The 24,963-nt window shown below is 46.4% G+C and overlaps 1 protein-coding gene across 2 annotated transcripts in view; it reads left to right on the plus strand.

Annotated features, from left to right (window-relative positions):
* The first annotated feature begins 1,969 nt into the window (after window positions 1-1,969).
* Window positions 1,970-24,963, plus strand: part of LOC141129492 (uncharacterized) — a 101,232-nt gene continuing 78,238 nt past the window's right edge. Inside the window, exon 1 of one of the 2 annotated variants that reach the window (XM_073617550.1) lies at window positions 1,970-2,101. The gene's annotated coding sequence lies outside the window, so the exon portion shown is untranslated. Of the gene's footprint in view, window positions 2,102-20,859; window positions 21,117-24,963 lie in introns of those variants that run through there. The other variant, XM_073617549.1, reaches the window with a different exon arrangement.

Raw genomic sequence — 24,963 nt, forward strand, 5'->3', positions numbered from 1 at the left:
CTCCCCTATAAGTCCCTCTCGCTCCAGTGTTTTGCTTGCTGCCAGATACCGCTAGCCGTGATCCTGTTCCTGCTCTTGCCCTGCATCCTGTACCCTGCTGTCTCTTTCTTGCTCCCCATTGCATCTGATCCCAGTTTTGTTCCCCCCTCCCATCTGTTCCCTGCACCTCCAGCTTCCCCTGCAATTTGAGTTCCCCATTTGTATATAGTTAATTGTTAGGCTGCTGTTTGTCAGTCATTAGTCAGGCACACCTCCCAACTTTTTGAGATGGGGAAGAGGGACACCTATTAGCAAAGTATGTAGGCATAGGACACACCCCCTGCCACGCCCCTCTAAAGGCAAATTATACAAAAAAAAAAAGAATTAAACGCACAAGTGCTTTTTTTTTTACCACTACTATTCCTTTATATTTGCTTTTGAAATTTACAAATGTAGCAATTTAGAAATTGAATGAAAGGTTTAGCACTGGGAAATACTTTTTGAGAGATAAAAAGTGCATTTTATATACAACTATATAGATCAGACCAACATGAGGGACAATTGAGGAGGAAAGAGGGACAGAGGGACATTGCTCCAAATCAGGGACAGTCCCTCGAAATCAGGGACATTCCCTTGAAATCAGGGACATTCCCTCGAAATCAGGGACAGTTGGGAGGTATGGTCAGGTATTCTGTCACTGAGGTTTTTGGTTCACTTATATCTTTATGATTGCCGCGTGCCGGCGTTTGGATGGATTTTATTTCACTGAAAATAAATTTCAGTTAACCAGATCTGACAGACGCGAAAAGAGGAGAGCCGATCGGCTGCTCTCCTGACGGGGGGGGGGTCTGTGCTCATTGTTTATCAGCATGGCCCCCTTCGGTTTCCCGCCCAGGACCACCAGGATGCCACCAGGACAACCAGGGATGGCCACCACACTGGACCACCAGGTATGCCATCCTAGACCACCAGGGATATGCCAATCAGTGCCTATCCCCAATGCTTGCCAGTGCCAACAGTGATGTCTATCAGCGCTATTTATCAGTGCCGCATATCAGTGCCCATCAGTGCCACCTATCAGTACCACCCATAAGTACCCATCAGTGCAGCCTTTCAGTGCCCATCAGTGTTGCCTATCAGTGCCCACCAGTGCCACCCATGAGTGCCCATTAGTGCCGCCTATCAATGCCCATCAGTGCTGCATATCAGTGCCACCCATCAGTGTCGCCTACCAGTGCTGCCTTATCAGTGCCCATCGTCAGTGCCCATCAGTGCCACCTCATTGGTGCCACCTCATCGATGCCGCCTTATCAGTGGCCCGTCAGTGAAGGAGAAAACTTACTTATTTACAAAATTTTATAAAAGAAACAAAAGAAAAACTTTTTTTTTTTTTATTTTGGTCTTTTTTTATATGTTTAGCAAAAAATAAAAACCGCAGAGGTGATCAAATCCCACCAAAAGAAAGCTCTATTTGTGGTAACTAAATGATAAAAATTCTGTTTGGGTACAGTGTAGCATGACCGCGCAACTGTCCTTTAAACAGCGGCAGCGCTGAAAGCTGAAAATGGGCTTGGGCAGGAAGTGGGCTAAGTGCCCGGTATTGAAGGGGTTAATGCATGCACAGTCTGGTCCAAGTTTCCTGAGTGTAGCCATGCAGATCTGGCCACCCCTGCTGCTGATTCCTGACACCGGTGGTGGTAATAGTGGGGTCCCCTCCAATGGGGAAGCAGTTGCTGCTTCATTACCATACGGCCCCCCACTGTGCCATTCACTTCTTATTAACACCACTCATGCAAAAAGTTATAAATTGTTTCCTGGAGCAGCTTCACGCTGGACCTTGTAGTCCTCCTAGCACCGTCCTGTTATTCACTGCGCAGCCAGAAAGGGGCGTATCGGCTCTGAAACGCATTGACGCCCTCCCCCTTGCCTTGTGTGTTGTCTGGTTGATCCCCTCCAGGCTGTTATCATTTAGTTCCCATGTTAGTCGTCACACCCTCCGGGGCACCAGTACCTGTGTCTCTCCCACTGCCTGCCAGTGTGAAGATCTCATCTCTCTACATTGAGACTCAAGACTAAGGCTGGTGACATCCTGAAGCTTCATTTCTCTGGCAAAGTTTTACATGTGAGTGGATTATGTCTTCTATTTGTTATTTCATTTTTGGATATCATTAACCCCCTTCTCAACCCTGTTTGGTGGTGGTTTGGTCTTTTTTGGGCTTTTTTGGGGCACTGGGGAGGCACAGGTGCAGCGTCCAGCCTGATGCCCTCAGCCTGTCACAAGGTGGTTGCCTGTGGCTCCGAGCATTATGTACATTTAATGCCACATGTGTGATGTATGCCCAAACTGCAGGAATGCCACATTCGGAGCATATGTCCATGAACCAATACAGCTCTAAACACAAGTGCCACTCAGGAACAGCACACAGCCATGTACAGCTGCCAAGTATTTCAGCCTGTCATTGATTTTGACAGGCTGCTGTACGCTGCACTAAGGATGTGCTGGGGTCTGGTCCAAATCCCTGTTTAACAAAACCTGGAAGCGGGGCCGGGACAATGGATGGGCAGGAGGGGAAGCTGCCCTGGGTGCAGTGAAGCAAATTGGCAAAGAATGGGCACAGGATGGAACACCCATTCTATGGCATGTATTACCAGTGGGGAAGGGGCACAATTTTGGAGCCTTGCCCTGGACTCTGGACAACCCTGTCCCAGTACTGCCTGGAGGGAAGCTGTTATGCCGCGTACACACGGGCGGACTTTTCGCCCGGACTGGTCCGACGGACCGAATCCTGCGGACAATCTGACCGTGTGTGGGCTTCATCGGACCTGCAGCCGACTTTTTTGGTCAAAAATCTGACGGACATGTTTCAAATCTTTCCGACGGACTCGAGTCCGGTAGAAAAGTCCGCTCGTCTGTATGCTAGTCCGACGGACGAAAACCCACGCTAGGGCAGCTATTGGCTACTGGCTATCAACTTCCTTATTTTAGTCCGGGGTGCGTCATCACGTACGAATCCGTCGGACTGGTGTGATCGTGTGTAGGCAAGTCCGGACGTTCAAAAGTCCGTCGGAAGTCCGTCGAAAGTCTGTCGAAAAGTTCGCCCGTGTGTATGCCGCATTAGTTGCAGTCACTGTACTGCTCTCCAGCCCAGTGGTGGCTGGTGCTCGAAATTTTTTGGGGGGGGCGCAAACAAACTGAAAAATTAAATTATTAGTAAGGCAGAACTGTAAATAGCAATTTCTCAAAAAAACTGGTATATAGCATTTCTCACAAAGTTCACCTCTGTACCCCCCTCCATCCACAGTTCACCTCTGTATCCTTCTATCCATCTTGTTACCCCCCCATGTGCACCTCTGTACCCCCCTCCTCCATCCACCTCTGTATCCCCCCATCCACCTCTGTACCAACCCCCCATCCACAGTTCACCTCTATATCCCCCGTCCACAGCTCACCACTGTATTCCCTGTCCGCTGCTCACCTCTGTACCCCCCCATTCACCTCTGTATCCCCTGTCCACCTCTGCACCCCCATCCACATTTACCTCTGTATCCTTCTGTCCATCTCTTTACCCCCCCATGTGCACCTCTGTACCCGCCTCCTCTGTACCCCCCCGCCACCTCTGTACCCCCCTCCTCCGTCCACCTCTGTATCCCACCACCTCTGTAGATGGGTGTACCTTGGTCTTACTGGTTTCCTCCAGACTTCTCCAGACAGTAGATGGGTGTACCTGGGTTCCAATGGTTTCCTCCAGACTTCTATGGACAGTAGATGGGTGTACCTGGGTCCCACTGGTTTCCTCCAAACTTCTCCAAATGGTAGATGGGTGTACCTGGGTCCCACTGGTTTCCTCCTGACTTCATCAAACAATAGATGGGTGTACTTGGGTCTCACTGGTTTCCTCCAGACTTCTCCAAACAGTAGATGGGTGTACCTTGGTCCCACTGGTTTCCTCCAGACTTCTCCAAACGGTAGATGGGTGTACCTGGGTCCCACTGGTTTCCTCCAGCCTTCATCAAACAATAGATGGGTGTACCTGGGTCTCACTGGTTTCCTCCAGACTTCTCCAGACAGTAGATGGGTGTACCTGGGTCCCACTGGTTTCCTCCAGACTTCTCCAGACAGTAGATGGGTGTACCTGGGTCCCACTGGATTGCTCCAGACTTCCCTGGACAGTAGATGGGGCACCTGGGTCTCACTGGTTTCCTCCAGACTTCTCCGGACAGTAGATGGGTGTACCTGGGTCCCACTGGTTTCCTCCAGACTTCTATAAACAGTAGATGGGTGTACCTGGGTCCCACTGGTTTCCTCCAGACTTCTCCGGACTACTAGTAGATGGGTGTACCTGGGTCCCACTGGTTTCCTCCAGACTTCTCCGGACTACTAGTAGATGGGTGTACCTGGGTCCCACTGGTTTCCTCCAGACTTCTATGGACAGTAGATGGGTGTATCTGGGTCCCACTGGTTTCCTCCAGACTTCTCCGGACAGTAGATGGGGGTACCTGGGTCCCACTGGTTTCCACCAGACTTCCCTGGACAGTAGATGGGTGTATCTGGGTCTCACTGGTTTCCTCCAGACTTCTCTGGACAGTAGATGGTGTACCTGGGTCCCACTGGTTTCCTACAGACTTCTCCGGACAGTAGATGGGTGTACCGGGGTCCCACTGGTTTCCTCCAGACTTCTCTGGACAGTAGATGGGTGTACCTGGGTCCCACTGGTTTCCTCCAGACTTCTCTGGACAGTAGATGGGTGTACCTGGGTCCCACTGGTTTCCTCCAGACTTCTCTGGACAGTAGATGGGTGTACCTGGGTCCCACTGGTTTCCTCCAGACTTCTCTGGACAGTAGATGGGTGTACCTGGGTCCCACTGGTTTCCTCCAGACTTCTCTGGACAGTAGATGGGTGTACCTGGGTCCCACTGGTTTCCTCCAGACTTCTCTGGACAGTAGATGGGTGTACCTGGGTCCCACTGGTTTCCTCCAGACTTCTCTGGACAGTAGATGGGTGTACCTGGGTCCCACTGGTTTCCTCCAGACTTCTCTGGACAGTAGATGGGTGTACCTGGGTCCCACTGGTTTCCTCCAGACTTCTCTGGACAGTAGATGGGTGTACCTGGGTCCCACTGGTTTCCTCCAGACTTCTCTGGACAGTAGATGGGTGTACCGGGGTCCCACTGGTTTCCAGACTTCCCTGGACAGTAGATGGGTGTACCGGGGTCCCACTGGTTTCCAGACTTCCCTGGACAGTAGATGGGTGTACCTGGGTCCCACTGGTTTCCAGACTTCCCTGGACAGTAGATGGGTGTACCTGGGTCCCACTGGTTTCCAGACTTCCCTGGACAGTAGATGGGTGTACCTGGGTCCCACTGGTTTCCACCAGTTCTGTGCTGATGGCATTGCTGGACATCTTCCGACGTATAAGAGAAGTAAGCAGGATGTGTCTTTAATCTGCTGCATTAAGTTTCCTTGGCTGTTCACTGCTTCTACATTCCTTAACCGCTTAGCGACAGCCCACCATAAATTTACTGCGGCAGGGCGGCCACTCTGCACCAGATATACCTGGTACATGACCTGACAGTTCCGAGTATGGGCGCGTGCCGCCGGCGACCCACTCCTGCTGTGATTGGACACAGCGGGAGCGAATCAGCCGGTCTGGCAGATGCAATGTCCACCGGAACCCGACGATCATTCGTAAGAAAGGCAAAACATCAGTCTGTGAGAGGGAAACGTGCTGATCTTGTGTTCCTGCTAAGCAGAAACACGGATCTTTATATCCCCCCAGCCAAAGCACCTTCCCCACAGTTAGCAATCACTCCCAGGGAACACATTTAACCCTTTGCTCACCCCTGAAGTTAACCCCTTCCCTGCCAGTGTCATTGGTACAGTGACAGTGCATATTTCTAGCACTGATCACTATATTAGTGTCATTGTTACCCAAAAAGTGTCAGTTAGGTGCCCAATTTGTCTGGCTATAAGTGTCTGATTGTTGCCATTACTAGTAAAAAAATAAAAAATAAAAAAAATGAATAAAAATATCCAATAGTTTGTAGATGCTATAACTTTTGCACAAACCAATCAATAGCAGAATACATATTGGCCTAAACTGATAAAGAAATTCGATTTTTTTATTTTTTTTATTGGATGTGCTTTTTAGCAGAAAGTAAAAAATATGTATATTTTTTTCAAAATTGTTGGCTTTTTTTGTATATAGCGCAAAAAATAAAAACCGAAAAGGTGATCAAATAACCACCAAAATATTTTTTTTTTGGGTACAGTGTCGCACGCCCACACAATTGCCAGTTAAAGTAATGCAGTCCTGTATGGCAAAAAAATGGCCTGGTCATGAAGAGGGGTAAACCTCCTGGATCTGAAGTGGTTAAAGTTTCCTGTTTCTTTGTGCTTTTCCAAAAGAGCTTGAACACCACATCTTGAACCCCCAATCTGCTCTGAAATCTTTGCCTGGGAGAGACCTTGCTGATGAAGTAGAACTACCTTGTGTCTTGTTGCTGTGCTCAGTCTTGCCATGATGTATGACCTGTGACCTGTGACATGCAAACTGTCTTCCACAACCTCAATAGCAGAGTTTGGCTGTTCCTCACCCAGTTTTAACCACTTCAGGCTCTGAAGATTTTACCCCCTTCCTGACCAGAGCTCTTTTTACAATTTGGCACTGCGTCAATTTAGCGGACAATTGCGCGGTCGTTGGACGCTGTACCCAAATTTTTTTTCCCCCACAAATAGAGCTTTCTTTTGGTGGTATTTGATCACCTCTGCGTTTTTTTTGCACTATAAACAAAAAAAGCGACAATTTTGAAAAAAAAAAACTAAACATTATGTTTTTTACTTTCTGCTATAATAAATATCCCCAAATTAAAAAAAAAAAAAATTCTTCATCAGTTTAGGCCAATACATATTTTTGGTAAAAAATTTTCAATAAGCATATATTGATTGGTTTGTGCAAAAGTTATAGTGTCTACAAACTATGGGAAAGATTTATGGCATTTTTATGTTTTTTTTTTACTAGTAATGATATGATATGCGATTTTTAGCGGTACTGCGACATTGCAACAGACAGATCGGATACCTTTGACACTTTTTTGGCACCATTGGCATTTATACAGTGATCAGAGCTATAAAAATGCACTGATTACTGTGTAAATGTCACTGGCCGGGAAGGGATTAACACTAGGGGGCGATCAAGGGGCTAAATGTGTGTTCCCTCAGCGTGTTCTAACTGTATAGGGATAGGACTGGCTAGGAGAGGAGACATATATTTTTTCCTACTTAGGAAGGTACAAACGATATGGCTCCTCTTCCCTGACAGCACGGGGATTTGTGTGTTTACACACACAAATCCTTGTGCTGGCGCTCGTGCACGTGATCGTGCGTGGCTGGCGACGATCATGCCCTTAGGCCATACGCATTGGGTTCCCCGCCATGCAGCGTGCGCGCCCTCTGTTGGCCGCTAAAGGAATGGATGTACCCGTACAGGATTTCGCCCAGGGGAGCCATTGTGCCGCAGTATATCTGCGTGAGCCGGTCAAGAAGCGGTGAAGCTTAATGTGGAAGTTCAGCCTAAAACAAACTATGTCTAAAATCTACTGGCAAATATATTCAAAGACTAAACCATCTAACCTTGTAAAGCAAAAATCGCTATACATACATTTTCTGCATCCCATGGTCCAACGCTGAGCTGTCAGCGGCGGCTTCTCTGTGCAGAAGAGGAAGCCGGCAGTGGAAGCCCCATGGTAAGTTTTTTGGGTGACATCACTTCCCAGGCATTTCACAGCCGTTGTCAGCTGTCTCCTGCCCACAACATCTCCAGAAAAGGTACAGTATGTATAGCGATTTTTGCTTTACAAGGTTAGATAGGTCTTAGAATGTGGCTGTCGGTAGATTTAGAGATCGTTCGTTTTAGGCTGAACTTACACTTTAAGTTTTCTGTTTCAGTTAACGACTGTGTCTCAACTTGCAAATAAAATTGATGATCATTAGCACCTGCTTGCAATAATTGGTTATTCATACACCTGACTCCAATCCTACAAAATCCCTGACTTTGTGCAAGTGTAACCATTGATGTGGGTTTGAAGCCAAAGGGTAGTCACGCCATATATTGATTTGATTTAATTTTTTCTTGTGCCCACTCACTTCGCATTTTGTAAACGAATAAAAATAAACAAGTAAAATATATATTTTTAAAAGCATTCTTACTTTACAGCATTTCCCCCTGCCTAAAACATTTGCACAGTGCACATATATATACACCGCAACACTTATCAGCCATAACCCCGGTATTTTTTTTCAGCCAGCAACTGGCTTTCTCATGAAAGCAGTCCGAGCGGCTAACTAGCCACTGGATTGCTTTCAGAAGCAGTGGGAGGGGTCGCCCCTCCTGAAGCTCGCCGGTGTTACCGAGAAATGATCTGACAGGTTGCACAGCTGGCCATAGAGGTTACCAGATCATCAACTGATCGCCTCTATGGTCTTGGAGGACTGGAGCAATGTCATGATGTCACTTCTGGTCTGGGGCAGAGTAAAACATTTTTTTTTTTTTAAAGCAAAAGATCTTTTTCTTTTTTTTTTTTTCTTTTTTTTATCGTTTGCTTTGAAAGGTAGAGGAGAGATTTGGGGACCTGTCATCTTTTATTACTATTACAAGTGATGTTTACATTCCTTGTAATAGAAATAAAAGTGATTAAAAAAAAAATAAAGGGACAGTGTAAAAATAAAAAAATAATAAAAATAATAAAAAAAATGAAAGCGCCCCCATCCCTCTGTGCTTGTGTGCAGAAGCGAATGCATATGTAAACAGCGTATGGTCGCGTACGTTAGAGCGAGAGCAATAATTCTAGTGACCCATGACCTCTTTGTGCGCCGCTCAAGCTCGGTTGATGTGAGGTGTAAGTTTGAGTTCCCCCACATCAGTTGAAGGCTGCGCTGGCCGGGGATGGAGCCCCTCCCGGCCCCTGCAACGGCTCAAGAAAGATAAAAGGGTAATCCCTAATGCCGCACATCAATGAAATCCTGTAGAGGTAAACAGAATGTCAACCTCCGCCTTGACTCCTACCAGGCCATGCCCCCAACGCGTTTCGCTCTGCCCCCCTGGAGCTTAGGCATGGGGATCATGGAAGGTCATGGGAAGCAATAATTCTAGCCTTAGACCTCCTCTGTAACTCTAAACTGGTGACCTGCAAACATTTTTATATCTCAATATATTTTTTTATTGAAGTAACAATGTTATTTAAGGCACAAGTGGTAAACAGTGACATAAACAGACGTTTAAATTGAGCCCCCTCAGATAGTGCCTCTCTTTCAAATGATCATAAACATAGAACCTTTAAATAAGAGACAGAACTCTCTCAACATAAAATGCGTTTGGCGGGAGTGCCAATTAATTAACAGGCATATAACATAAAAAAATTTAAGTAATTCACTGTAGAGTCAAGAAGTACATCTCTGATCACCTAGGGACCGTTTGCAGATTGTCCCATCAAGCTACTTAATCTTATAACATTAGGATGACTTTCACAGGGAGAAACAAATATGTTGTAAGGAACAGAGGGGGGGGGTAGAAATTGGGAGGGGGGGGAATTGGGAAGGGTGGGGAGGGGGAGGGGAAAGAGGTCAAAAAAAAAAAAAGGGGGACCCCTGTATACATTTCTACTAGTATCATGTCAGCATAGGGACATATGATCTGTCGAAGTGTCTTGCAGTTAGCAACAATAACCAAATCAACAAAAATTTAAAAATAAAATTAAAAAAAATAAAAAGGAAGTAAATCGAGAGAAGGGAAGAGAGAGGGAGGGAAGAAGAAAGAGAGAGAAAGGAAGAAAGCAAGAGGGTCGGCCAGAAGCGCTTTAAGGTGTAGACAGATAACGTATCCATGGATCCCAGGTTGCATCGAATTTCTTAGTAGGATTGTGAAGGACAGAGGTAAGTCTATCGTTAACCATGATCCAGTTAGGTTTATTCTTCACGTAATCAAGGGGAACCATCGACTGCTTCCAGTATTTAGGGTTGAAAATGTGTTTATTGATAATTTAACAGATATTGCAAGGAACAACGTATAAGGTTACAATCGCAAGTAAACAGCCCAATGGCTATCGCCCATAGCTTAACTTCTGTTGTCAGATGGTATGTTACTAACATCGACGACTGTCATTCGGTGTAAGAAATAATTCTGGCTAAATAGCCTTGTCGATCACAATAAAATTGTATGCAAAAAAATCTGAGAGAATAAAATTAAAAATGGAAGAAGAAGGGGGGGGGAGTGACCCAGGATTGGGCGTGAATTGAAAGAGAAAGAGAGAGAGAGAGGAAGGAAGAAGAAACAGGAGAAGAATAAGAGAGAGAAAGTCATAGAAGAAAATAAAGGCTGCTGAGGAGACAATTGCAGGAAGGAGTTATTAGAGGACAGTGGGGGGGGGGACCCATGGGTATATGCCCCGCCAAACCCACTGCCAGGTTGCATGTTAGGGTGATCATGTCGGGGTCAACAGCATGTTGGCAAGAGTATCGGAGGCGGAGAAGTGGAGCCAGATGGACCACAGTACCTTATACTTATCAAAGGTGTCATTGTCAAGGGCCAGCATCTCCTCCTCCATCCCCATGGTATAATTCATAATCGAGACCCATCGTGACAAAGGAGGAATAGTGGTTGTCTCCCAAAATGATTGGATGAGCTGTCTCGCTGAGGACATAAAAAAACGGAGGTGATTCCGTTTCTGCAATGTTATTGACCCAGGGCAGGCATGTACTGGCCATTGGGACTACAGGGAGTTTCCCGGTGGGCCGATGGCTCAGTGGGCCAGTCAGGCACAGTCCTGGAGCCGCTCCTCACTGACAGTGAGTGATCGTGATTTCACTCCTGTCACCAAGGAGCAGCTGCCTACACTTGCTGGAGAGATGATTAGGCTTTCTGCTCCCTCCAGCCTGCAGGGGGAGATAGACAGCCGGCAGATTTCCCTTCCTCTCTCCCCTTATCACTTGTCACTTACCACATGACTGGAGAGAGGAACGAGAGGCTGCCTTCAGAACTGTGAGTACACATGGGAGGGGGATGAGAGGGGGCTGACACTCTGATGTAAGTGGGTGCTGATGGGGACACTCTGATGTAAGGGGGTGCTCTTGAGGATACTCTGATGTGAAGGGGGGTGCTGATGGGGACACTTTGATGTAAGGGGGTGCTGATGGGGACACTTTGATGTAAGGGGGTGCTGATAGGGACACTCAAAATTAAAGTGGGCCAGTCTGGTTGAATTCCAGGGCCACATGTGTGTCCCAGTCCAGCCCTGACCCAGGGAGTATTGAGAGAAGGGAAATCTTAGGGGAAGGTGTAAGCGTTTCATCAAATACCTGAATCCAAAAGGGACGGATCCTTTCGCATTCCCACCAAGCATGTAGATAGGTCCCTGTAGAGGAAATACATCGCCAGCAGGAGGCTGGAGTAATGGGATGGGAACATTTTGTGTAATGTGGAGGGGTCTTTGTACCATCTTGACAGAATATTGCAGTTCTTTTCCTGCGAATAGCAGGATATTGTTGATTTGTGAGTAAAATGAAACGATGTCTGCCTGCTTCCAGTATTAAGCGATAGTTACTCTAGCTGCCAAAAACATATACAGTGGAACCTTGGATTACGAGGATAATCCGTTCCAGGAGAATGCTTGTAATCCAAAGCACTCGCATATCAAAGCGAGTTTCCCCATAGAAGTCAATGGAAACGAAGATAATTTGTTCCAAATTGACTTCTATTACATGCAATACCGCATGTGGCCAGAGGTGGGGGGGGGGGGGCGCTGGTGAGCCTCGGAAATACTCGGGGACAGCTCGGCTGATCTCGGAAAGGCGGAGTATTTCCGAGTATTTCCGAGTGATTCTGAGTATTTCCGAACGGCTCAGAACGGCTCCGACCCGTTCCGAGTGTCACCGGCGCCCCCGCACCTCTAGCCAAATGTGGTACTGCACACCCCATTAGCTTGAATTCTGCTTGTTTTGCGAAACAACACTCGCAAACCGAGTCAGAATTTAAAAAAAAAAAAAGTTGCTCGTTATTCAAAGACGCTCGTTAACCACGTTACTCGTAAACCAAGGTTCCACTGTATGTAATCAGTTTTGTCGATTTATTGGGGACCCCATCAGAAAACTTTTGAAAAAGCGCTGGTTGCGGGGATCTACGTATATTAACCCCCGTCACAGAATATACTAGGTTAAATATACGAATCCGAAATCTAGTGACCACAGGGCACTGCCACCAAACATGAGACATTGTACCTATCTGGCCACAACGTCTAAAGCAGGTGGGCGACGCAGACGGATGCATCCTTGCGACTCAGGTCGGGACCAACCGTAAACATTTTTAAAGCGGCGCCTATGGAAATTTTTAAATGTCGAACTTTGTCACCATTCCAGGAGCGTGCACAATTTAAAAATGTTGGGTATCCATTTACTCGGTGTAACATCATCTTTTATATTTTACAAAAAAATTACTTATGCATCGTGTTTTTTGCATTAAAATTCATTAAAGTGTATTTGTCTTTTAAAAAAAAATATTGCGTTTGGAAAATTGCTGCGCAAATACCGCGTGACATAAAATATTGCAATATAATTTTCTAGCAAAAAATACAGATTTGATTTTATTAAAAAAAAAAGTGCCAGAAAAGGCCTGATCAGCAAGTGGACAAACACTGGATACGAATTATGAAATGCAACATAGAAAACGTGAAACAAAACAACAAATATGAAAAAGTGAGTCAGGCCAAAAATGATCTTCTGGTAAATGTAATGACAATATAAATCCTGTATAATAATAATAATAATAATGACAATATCTGAATATGTGATTCACTAAAGATTGGGAGATTCACTAAAAAAAAATCCTGTGAGAGATTGTGGTGTGCCCAGAAAAGGATCAAATGTGTATTTACAGTTGTTTCTTTGTGTGCCCGCGGTGTAGATTCATTGTTATGCCAGAAATAGAACCACATGATACATTGTATCAATATCCCCCTCCATGCACTGTGTACAGACAATGCTGCTGTTATATAAATAGAAGATTTCTGTCTCTGGGGGTCCCTCTAGTGTCTGCTGTATGTACTGACACTGCTCCATTCTCCATGCAGAATAGAGAATCGATGGAGGAAAACTAATGGCCAGGGGCGGACTGTCCATTCGGGCACTCAGCACTGCCCAAGGGCCTAATGCCACTAAGGGGCCCCATCAGGGTTGCCAGCCTCAATAAAACCAGGGACAGTATGTAAAAATCTTTTTTTTTAATCCCAAGATTATAGCTGCCCCGCCTCTCCAGTACCTTTTCAGTGTGTGTATGTGTATTCTGTGTGTGTACACTGTATGTGTGTGTGTATACTGTGTGTGTATACTGTATGTGTGTGTGTGTATTCTGTGTGTGTATACTGTGTGTGTATACTGTATGTGTGTGTGTGTATTCTGTGTGTGTATACTGTATGTGTGTGTATACTGTATGTGTGTGTATACTGTGTGTGTGTGTATTCTGTGTGTGTATACTGTATGTGTGTGTGTGTATTCTGTGTGTGTATACTGTGTGTGTATACTGTATGTGTGTGTGTGTGTATACTGTGTGTGTATACTGTATGTGTGTGTGTGTGTATTCTGTGTGTGTATACTGTATGTGTGTGTGTGTATACTGTGTGTGTATACTGTATGTGTGTGTGTGTATACTGTGTGTGTATACTGTATGTGTGTGTGTATTCTGTGTGTGTATACTGTGTGTGTATTCTGTGTGTGTATACTGTGTGTGTATACTGTATGTGTGTGTGTGTGTGTATACTGTGTGTGTATACTGTATGTGTGTGTGTGTGTATTCTGTGTGTGTATACTGTATGTGTGTGTGTGTATACTGTGTGTGTATACTGTATGTGTGTATTCTGTGTGTGTATACTGTATGTGTGTGTGTGTATACTGTATGTGTGTGTATACTGTATGTGTGTGTATACTGTATGTGTGTGTATACTGTGTGTGTATACTGTATGTGTGTGTATACTGTATGTGTGTGTATACTGTGTGTGTATACTGTATGTGTGTGTATACTGTATGTGTGTGTATACTGTGTGTGTATACTGTATGTGTGTGTGTGTATTCTGTGTGTGTATACTGTGTGTGTATACTGTATGTGTGTGTGTGTATTCTGTGTGTGTATACTGTGTGTGTATACTGTATGTGTGTGTATACTGTGTGGCCCCATAATCTTCTCCTATTGCCCAGGGGCCCCATAATCTCCTATTGCCCAGGGCCCCATAATCTTCTCCTATTGCCCAGGGGCCCCATGAGTTGTCAGTCCGCCCCTGCTAATGGCATGGCAGGAAATTCACTTTTTTGGGCCCCCCAGGCCTCTTACTGTAATGGAGTGTATGTTCAACATATTTGCACATTATAGCATGCATACAGTATCTCACAAAAGTAAGCACACCCCTCAGATTTTTGTAAATATTTTCTTCTATCTTTTCATGTGACAACACTGAAGAAATGACACTTGTCTACAATGTAAAGTAGTGAGTGTACAGCTTGTATAACAGTGTAAATTTGCTGTCCCCTGAAAATAACTCAACACACAGCCATTAATTAACCAATTAAGGACCGGGCCTCTTTCTGAGATTTGTTGTTTTCAAGTTAAAAACATTTTTTTTTTTGCTAGAAAATTACCCCCAAACATTATACCTTTTTTTTCCAACACCCTAGAGAATAAAATGGCGGTCGTTGCAATACTTTCTGTCACATCGTATTTGCGCAGCGGTCTTATGCCGCGTACACACGAGCGGACTTTCTATCCTACTTGGTCCGGCACACTTTCCGACGGACTTTGTCCGCCAGGTGCGCCGGACTTTAAAACGGACGGACTTGCCCACACACGCCGGGACTTTCCGGCGGGCTAAGTCCGCCCGTCTTTCCGACGGACTTTCGCCGGAGTTCCGGCGGACTTTCAGAATGAACGGACTTGCCCACACACGGACAAGTCCGTTCATTTTGAACGTGACTCAGGTGCGACGGGACTAGAGAAGGATGTCAATCTTGCCGCTTTTATCGGCGAGATTGACACCTTGCTAGCCCCGTCGCGGGGCATACCAGGCCCTTAGGTCTGGTATGGATTATAAAGGGGAACCCCGCTACGCCGAAAAAACGGCGTGGGGTCCCCCTAAAATCCATACCAGACCCCGATCCGAGCACGCAGCCTGGCCGGTCAGGAAAGGGGGTGGGGACGAGCGAGCGCCCCCCCCCCTCCTGAACCGTACCAGGCCGCATGCCCTCAACATGGGGGGTGGGTGCTTTGGGGGAGGGGGGCGCCCTGCGCCCCCCCCCCCCCCCAAAGCACCTTGGTCCCCATGTTGATGAGGACAAGGGCCTCTTCCCGACAACCCTGGCCGTTGGTTGTCGGGGTCTGCGGGCGGGGGCTTATCGGAATCTGGGAGCCCCCTTTAATAAGGGGGCCCCCAGATCCCGGCCCCCCACCCTATGTAAATGAGTATGGGGTACATGGTACCCCTACCCATTTACCTAGGAAAAAAGTGTAAGTAATAAAACACACTACACAGGTTTTTAAAATATTTTATTAAACAGCTCCGGGGGGGGATCTTCCTCCGGCTTCGGGGGTCTTCTTCCGGCTTCGGGGGTCCCTCCGCTTCATCTTCTCCCGGCGTCCGGTTGGTTCTTCTCCGCTCTCCGGCCTCTTCTCCCGGTGTCGCAGGTCTTCGGCCGGCCCCTCCGCTCTCTTCATGTAGCTCTATTGCGAGCGGAGGTCCGGACTTCTGGGCTTCTTGGCTTCTTGGCTTCTCTTCTCTTCTCTTCCCCCAGATGTTGACACGACGCTCTCTCCGGCTGGACTGGTCTCTGAGGGCTGCGTTGTGACTTATATAGGCGGAGACCCCGCCCCCATATGATGTCACAGTCCTTGGGCATGCTGGGACTGTGACGTTTTAGGGGGCGTGGTCGACCACGCCCCCTAAAACGTCACAGTCCCAGCATGCCCAGGGACTGTGACATCATATGGGGGCGGGGTCTCCGCCTATATAAGTCACAACGCAGCCCTCAGAGACCAGTCCAGCCGGAGAGAGCGTCGTGTCAACATCTGGGGGAAGAGAAGAGAAGAGAAGCCAAGAAGCCAAGAAGCCCAGAAGTCCGGACCTCCGCTCGCAATAGAGCTACATGAAGAGAGCGGAGGGGCCGGCCGAAGACCTGCGACACCGGGAGAAGAGGCCGGAGAGCGGAGAAGAACCAACCGGACGCCGGGAGAAGATGAAGCGGAGGGACCCCCGAAGCCGGAAGAAGACCCCCGAAGCCGGAGGAAGATCCCCCCCCGGAGCTGTTTAATAAAATATTTTAAAAACCTGTGTAGTGTGTTTTATTACTTACACTTTTTTCCTAGGTAAATGGGTAGGGGTACCATGTACCCCATACTCATTTACATAGGGTGGGGGGCCGGGATCTGGGGGCCCCCTTATTAAAGGGGGCTCCCAGATTCCGATAAGCCCCCGCCCGCAGACCCCGACAACCAACGGCCAGGGTTGTCGGGAAGAGGCCCTTGTCCTCATCAACATGGGGACAAGGTGCTTTGGGGGGGGGGGGGGGCGCAGGGCGCCCCCCTCCCCCAAAGCACCCACCCCCCATGTTGAGGGCATGCGGCCTGGTACGGTTCAGGAGGGGGGGGGGGCGCTCGCTCGTCCCCACCCCCTTTCCTGACCGGCCAGGCTGCGTGCTCGGATCGGGGTCTGGTATGGATTTTAGGGGGACCCCACGCCGTTTTTTCGGCGTAGCGGGGTTCCCCTTTATAATCCATACCAGACCTAAGGGCCTGGTATGCCCCGCGCTCGCCGCAATAGGAAGATTTGTTTTTCCTATTGCAGCGAGCGCGAGATGCAATACCATCCCCTCGTGTCGTATTTGGTCTGTCGGACCAGCCTACACACGAGCGGGCTTTCCGTCGGACCAGCACACACACGAGCGGACTTTCCGCCCGAAACTGAGTCCGACGGAAAGATTTCAAACATGTTTAAAATCTAGGTCCGGCGGGCTTTTGGGAAGAAGTCCGCCGGAAAAGTCCGCCGCCGCCCACACACGGGCGGATTGTCCGGCACACTCTGGTCCGCCGGACCAAGTATGCCGGAAAGTCCGACCGTGTGTACGCGGCATTACAAGGGCACTTTTTTTAATTAAAAAATAAGACAACAGTAAAGTTAGCCATTTTTTTTTTTTTTATTGTGAAAGATAATGTTACGCCAAGTAAATTGATACCCAACATGTCACGCTTCAAAATTGCGCCTGCTCGTGGAATGGTGACAAACTTTTACCCTTAAAAATCTAAACAGGCGACGTTTAAAAAATTCTACAGGTTGCATGTTTTGCGTTACAGAGGAGGTCTAGGGCTAGAATTATTGCTCTCGCTCTACCAATCGTGGCGGTACCTCACATGTGTGGTTTGAACACCGTTTTCATATGCGGGCGCTACTCACGTATGCGTTCGCTTCTGCACGCGGTGCTCGGCGGGACGGGGCGCGTTTAACATTTTTTTGATTTTTCTTATTTATTTTACCTTTTATTTTTTACACTGTTCTTTTAAAAAAAATAATCGTGTCACTTTTATTCCTATTACAAGGAATGTAAACATCCCTTGTAATAGAAACAAGGCTCCGGTAAGCGGCTAAGGGCACGGGAGAGCGGCGGGAGGCCCTCTCCCACCACCGATAACGGTGATCTCGCGGCAAATCCACTACAGAGACCACCATTATCGGAAACTGGACCGCCAGCTGAAGAGGAGGATACCTGGGTTATGGTAGCTAGTAGCTACCATTAAAGAGATATCCTTCTTCAATATATCGGCGTTCGGCGGTCCGGAAGTGGTTAAAGTGATTGTAAAGCTTCATGTGTGTTTTTTTTTTAAATAACAAACATATCATTCTTACCTCCACTGTGTAGTTCGCTTTGCACAGAGTGGCCCCGATTGTTTTCTGGGGTCCCAGCGGTTCTGGCGGCTCCTCCCCGCATCATATAACCCCCCTAGAAGCGCTCTCCCGGGGGGCTAACTTGGGGGCGCACTCCCGAGTCTAGCATTTGCGTGCGGACTCGGCCCCACCCCCCCCAGTGCCGCGTCACTGGATTTGATTGACCGCAGCGGGAGCTAATAGCTGCGCTGCTATCAATCTAACCAATCAAGAGCCGAAAACCCCGGGTAGGGGAAGAGCGTGTCTCCGCCGTGGGAAATTCCAGGGCTCAGGTGACTAAAATGGGGGGGAGGGGGCTGGTCACTAGAAGAAGTTTTTTTAATGCATAGGATGCACGAGGGTTTACAACTCCTTTAACCGCTTCAGCCCCGGAAGATTTTACCCTCTTCCTGACCAGAGCACTTTTTACAATTTGGCACTGCGTCGCTTTAACTGACAATTGCGCGGTCATGCAATGCTGTACCCAAACGAAATTTGCGTCCTTTTTTCCCCACAAATAGAGATTTCTTTTGGTGGTATTTGATCACCTCTGCGGTTTTTATTTTTTGCAATATAAACAAAAAAATAGACCGAAAATTTTGAAAACAAAAAAAAAGATATTTTCTACTTTTTGTTACAAAAAAAATACAATAAATTCAATTGTAGTCATACATTTAGGCCAATATTTATTCAGCCACGTGTCTCGGGTAGAAGTTTTGCGCAAAAGTTATAGCGTCTACAAACTAGGGTACATTTTCTGGAATTTCCACAGCTTTTAGTTTATGACGGCCTATGTCATTTTTCGAGGTGCTAAAATGGCAGGGCAGTACAAAACCCCCCAAATTACCCCATTTTGGAAAGTAGACACCCCAAGAAAATTGCTGAGAGGCATGTTGAGCACATTGAATATTTAATTTTTTTGTCCCAAGTGATTGAAAAATGACAAAAAAAAAAATATATACACAAAGCTGTCACTAAATGATCTATTGCTCACACATGCCATGGTTATATGTGGAATTGCACCCCAAAATACATTCTGCTGCTTCTCCTGAGTATGGGGATACCACATGTGTGGGACTTTTTGGGAGCCTAGCCGCGTACGGGACCCCGAAAACCAAATCACCGCCTTCAGGCTCACTAATGCCGCATACACACGATCGCACATTCTGACAACAAAATCCATGTTTTTTTTCCGACAGATGTTGGCTCAAACTTGTCTTGGCATACACATGGTCACAAAAAAGTTGGTCGGAAATTCCAAAAAGTCGAGAACGCGGTGACGTACAACGCGTACGACGAGCCGAGAAAAATGAAGTTCAATAGCCAGTGCGGCTCTTCTGCTTGATTCCGAGCATGCGGGGCACTTTGTGCGTCGGAATTGTGTACACACGATCGGAAATTCCGACAATGGATTCTGTTGTCGGAAAAAATTTGAGATCCAGATCTCAAATTTTGTGTGATGGAAATTCCGATGGAAAATGTCCGATGCAGCAATACACACGGTCGGAATTTCCGACAACAAGCTCCCATCGAGCATTTTTCGTAGGAAAATCAGACCGTGTGTACGGGGCATTAGGGCGTAAATTTTTGATTTCACTCCTCACTGCCTATCACTGGTTTATATTTCCGGCTATTGTAGATAACGCCCTTCATCAGAAAGCATGACTCCTGATGAAGGGCGTTATCTACAATAGCCCGAAACGTTTATTATGGATGCCTGATTTTATGGATGTCGTGGTGATGTCCTTTTGAAGATTTCAATATATATATATATATATAATTTTTTTTCACAAAGTTGTCACTAAATGAAATTACACCCCAAAATACATTCTGTTGCTTCTCCTGAGTACGGGGATACCACATGTGTGAGACTTTTTGGGAGCCTAACCGCGTACGGGACCCCGAAAACCAAGTACTGGATCATATTATTATTACTATTACTACATATTATTACATATTACTACATTCCTCCAGCCCCCAAGGAACCCTTGGATCAGAGTGTAACCCAGACCAAAAAGGCCTTGTTGAGTTTTCTAATTCCAATAGTCCGCACTGATTTGAAGTTGTCACTTCCTGAGTCTGCATCTCTGAAGGTGCCACCCCTGGGTTCATGGCCGCCACAATGTTCTCAGTCATTCCCCGTATGCCTTCATCTCAAGGATTTGGTGCATGCGGATTGGGCTCACCCTGACATGGAATTTAGAAATTCCTCTAAAATCGAAATCACCAAAGTCTCTAACCAGCCTCTATTGCGTTCCAGATGGCTTTGCCAGCAGATTGTTCAGGTATGTGCTGGATGAAATATCCATATCCCTCGTGGTTGGGTAATGCTCTAACCATGGTCATACCACTCTCTAGATGAAATGCGATAGCTGGGGGAGCAATACAACAAATAAACACTTTGCAGCCCACCAAACTCTCACATAGGTCATTTGGCTGACTATACTGTCCCTTGCTCCATCAGGAGCCCCATTTTTGCCTTCAAGGAAAAGAGGCCTAAGATTCTTAGAGTCCAGAGTTGTGAATATTTTTTTTTTTTAAGCATTTTTGATAATTTTTGAATAACACCAGTAGAAGGATGCTGTATAAACATGTAGACCTGTGACCACGCCCAATAAAACTGGAGCAATCCAAACATACACTTGTATTCATAATCCACTGTATGGCATCCAATACGTCCAGTTGAAAGTCAAGTCAAATATTTCACAACAATAGGTCCAGATACATGTTTCTTGTGAACTGTACTGTGAATATTTATTTTTCCAGACGATCCCTGTCCATGTGGCCCTCAGGGTCGTGCCTGGGAGCTGATACTTGGATGTATTTTGATGTTTTAGGAATGTTTCAGGGAGAGTGTCCTGGCTAGAAGCCATGATATGAGGCCCCTTTTGTCCGCTGCTTAGGTGTGTCCTATCTGCAGCTGGATAAAATAGCAAAACATACAAAGAACATTTATTACTGAACACGTCTTTAGAGAAGAGCAAACCATCATAACCTAGGGTACTAGTGGAAGAAACCAGATCTGCTACTGCAGGGTGATCAGCGCTGCATGGGGAATGAGACTACCTGCCTGGACTGGATGGTATATTGGGATGTTCTGATGGGATATCAGCCTCTCTCCTACAGATAGTACTGAAAAGAGAAGTGACCGGTGCCCTGTGTCCAGATCTACATTACAACGCTCAAGAATAACTGTAAGTGGATCGGGGCTGTGGTGAGGGTTGCCTCCTTGAACCTTGAGGAGATAGATAGATAGATAGATAGATAGATAGATAGATAGATAGATAGATAGATAGATAGATAGATAGATAGATAGATAGATAGATAGATCCAAAGAGGAAGTTTTTACAGCTCAGCAATCTAAGCTCAGTTCACCGCTCTCTTTCTCTCACAGCCAGGTGTGACTTCTTCCTTGGGATTGGAGGTTCTTCCCACCCAAAACTCTTTGAACCTCTGAAATTCTGGGTTCCTATCAAAGATTTAGCAATTCAGAGAGTGCTGAAAATCAGTCCTCTCCTCTCCAACCAGGCTACCCTGGAAACCCATCACCATACATGGGTGAGAGACCCTTGAGTACTCAACATTACCTTAAAACTGACCCCCTTAAAAGGGACCACAACTTGAACAGTGGGGAAATATAACTGCCACCAAGGACCCAACCCTGCCATCCTATATGATAGATAGATAGATGGCAGAAAGGATGGATGGAGGGATGGATGTATTGAAGGGATGATGGTTAAACAGATGGAAAGGAAGGAAGAATGGATGGAATGAAGGAAGGCAGGCAGGAGTGAATGGATGGATAGAAGGGATGATGGATGTAGATAGAAAGAAAGGAAGGACAGATGGATGGATGGATGGAAGAACCCCTGAGTACTCAACACTACCTTCCACTATCCTGTCATCCTGTACAGTAGATAGATAGATAGATAGATAGATAGATAGATAGATAGATAGATAGATAGATAGATAGATAGATAGATAGATAGATAGATAGATAGATGAAGGATGAACGGATGGGAGGATGGCTATGAATATCACATATGCATCATATGGCTTGCTGACCCTAAACCACAGGGAGGTCACACCCCATCCATCCCAAACACCATACACACTCTAGCAAAACTTTATCTATTGCCCCCCCCACACACACACTCCATTGCATAACATATATTGGACATCACACTCATAGCAAAGTGTGAGGAATAAGTCTATGGAAAGGATTGGGTTTTGTCACCAGTTGGCGGGTGAATTCTGTTTTTAGGCTTAAACAGTTTGGCATCTTTTTATTCAATTTAATCCATATTTTATATTTTACAAAAAATACTGGGGATTTTATTATGTTTGTGTGTACTAAAATTATTTTGAAAAAAACAGATTTGATAAGCGGCTGTGCACATATCCTGCCGTCATTTTATTTTACGGGGCCCCTGATTTCAGAAAATATGTCATGTTTTGGGGGTTTAAAGCATCACTTCTTCCCCCCCTTCCCTCTTATGCAATAGATTTTTTTTTAACAATGAATACATTTTTTTAAATGTTTTTACAGTTTTTAGTTCCTGTTAGGCAAAAACAACAAATGCAATGCAATATCTCACACGCTGTGAGTCTAAAGATCCTGTCGGAGACCCATGGTGTGTCTGTGCGAGTGTGAAATACGTAGATATTCTCCAGCACACCAAGGATCATCAATTCCGTCCAAACGTTTGACGTGCCTGATGAAGGGGTCCTGCGTGGCTCTGACACTTTGCACTACTATGCTTTGTGATGTGATCTTTCTCAAATAAAAAAAAAAACGTTTTGACGGAATTGATGATCCTCGGTGTGCTGGAGAATATCTACGTATTGTATGGGTTCCTGTATCCAGCTGGTGATCGCTACAGTACCCAGCATCCTAAAGAGCTTGTTCCAGGAACGTGTGCGAGGGGAATATGGACTGTGTGCATGCGTGAACTCACAATAACCCCCCCAATACATGAAGAATACAGAAAGTCTCTCCCAGTCCATGACAGAGATCCATGGAGTATCTGACCACATGTGGGCAGGTAGGTGGATTTCACCCACGCACAGACACGCCTCCAGAAAAACGTCTCCAGTGTGAAAAGGGTAAGCAGCAATGTACACGTGTTCAATAAGCCGGGGTTCACACTGATGTGATGTGGGAACCATTGCGATTCCAGTGCCAATTGCTGCATTGTATCTCTCCAGCGGGCAGTTCACCACCACCCTCTGCGAACCGCTGTGGGTGTCATTACAATGTTAATGACACCCCCCCAGTTTAGTTCACAGATCGCAGTGCGAACTGTGAACTCGCACAGGAATCGGATCGCATAGGTGAGAACACCCAATGCGATGCGATTCTAGCGCTGGCAAGAATGCACGTGGCATGTGATCGGCACCACAGGTGCGGGTGGGAATCGCATGCGATGTCTGTGATCGCACTGGTGTGAACCTGGGCTGAAGCAGAGAAGAAAAGAAAAAGCAGAGTTCTCCCCCAGCAAGGACACAGAGGGTTCATTACTCCAGAGTCTCTATTCCAGATAACAGAAGATAGGAGAAACAAAGTGGGGAAGTTGGAGCACGGATAAGCAGTGCTATGAGGTTTGAAAGGAGACACAGTGAGGATCAATATGTCCTCTCACACCTCCAGCCAGGTCAGATATACAGAATGTACACAGGAGCCGGATCCGCTGCTGAAGCCATAATCCGACGGCTCCATGTGCACCCGGGGTCACAACACAGGAAGAGTAACCGACCATCTCTATCACTGCTCTCCCGTCTGTGTAGAGAGGAGGAGGGGGGAACTGTCACCACACGCTGTATGAGAGAGAGACACTCTCTGAACGCTGCATCCAGCAACTCCGGTGTTCTGTCAAATTCTCATTGAATGGACTGACCCGGGAGCAGGGGGGGCTTTTTTGTCTGGGCCCCCCCCCCCCCCCCCCAAAGTGCCGCCCTAGGCCTGGGCACTGGATGGCAGCATGGAAACAGAGCCACTGAGGAGAACTCTGGTCAGGAGGGAGGACATCACTGGTAGTATATGAATTTTTTCATGTACAGTACATACAGGAACAATTATTAGGAAGTAAAACTAAAATTGTAGCTGGGTGGGGTGGAGTGTCCCTTTGAGAGTCATTTTAGGCCAACAATGTGCACATGTGTGTAGAATTTTCAGTAGGGTAAAGAAATGTTGATGAAGGTGTTGATACGGAAATATTTCAGGGAGGTCACATTGTATCTCTGCCAGGAGAACTCAGGAGAAGCAAACTCAGATATTTTCCAGAGGGAGAGGCCTCATTGTCTAGATGTTCTTGGCTCAGAAAGGACGAGTAGTGATAGGACTTTGGGTGAAAAAGGCATTTATGTCAATTATATGACCCCTCCCATCATTCCTAACCCCTCCCATCATTCAGCATTTTTAGTGACCCTTCCCCCACGGATATACTTCATTCATGTCATCATGTGACTCCTGGACAGCCTCCAGTCTGGTTAGATTGTAAACTCTAATGACCAAGGCCTCTGATTCCTCCTGTATTGAATTGTATTGTGACTGTACTGTCTGCCCCCATGTTGTAAAGCGCTGTGTAAACTGTTGGCTCCATAGAAATCCTGTATAATAATAATAATTCCTGATCTTGTCATGATTGGTTTATCTGATCATTCATGATAAGTATTATGTCACTAATGACCCAAACATGGAATAACGTTTGTAATATCAGTGCTATGTATAGTCCGAATATTATTGTTATACAGCATTGTCATCGTTCTACAGGAACCAGCTGAACATTTCCATCTCCATGTAGCCTTTGACGTTATAGGACGCCATAATATAAGAATAATAATGATTGATGATAATAACAATGATAATAATACAACACAATAAAAATAGATACTACTACCACCGGGGCCGGTGTGGGTGGAAGGGGTGGCTGCCCTGGGTGCAATGGTTTACTGTAAGGATGGGGGCACCTTCATTCTGTTACAAGGAGGATGGGCAGTTTGACATCTTTGCCCTGGACACCGAATGACCTCGTCTTAGCA

This window comes from Aquarana catesbeiana, linkage group LG02 (genome assembly GCF_042186555.1).
Source record: "Aquarana catesbeiana isolate 2022-GZ linkage group LG02, ASM4218655v1, whole genome shotgun sequence".
NCBI classification, from domain to species: Eukaryota; Metazoa; Chordata; class Amphibia; order Anura; family Ranidae; genus Aquarana; species Aquarana catesbeiana.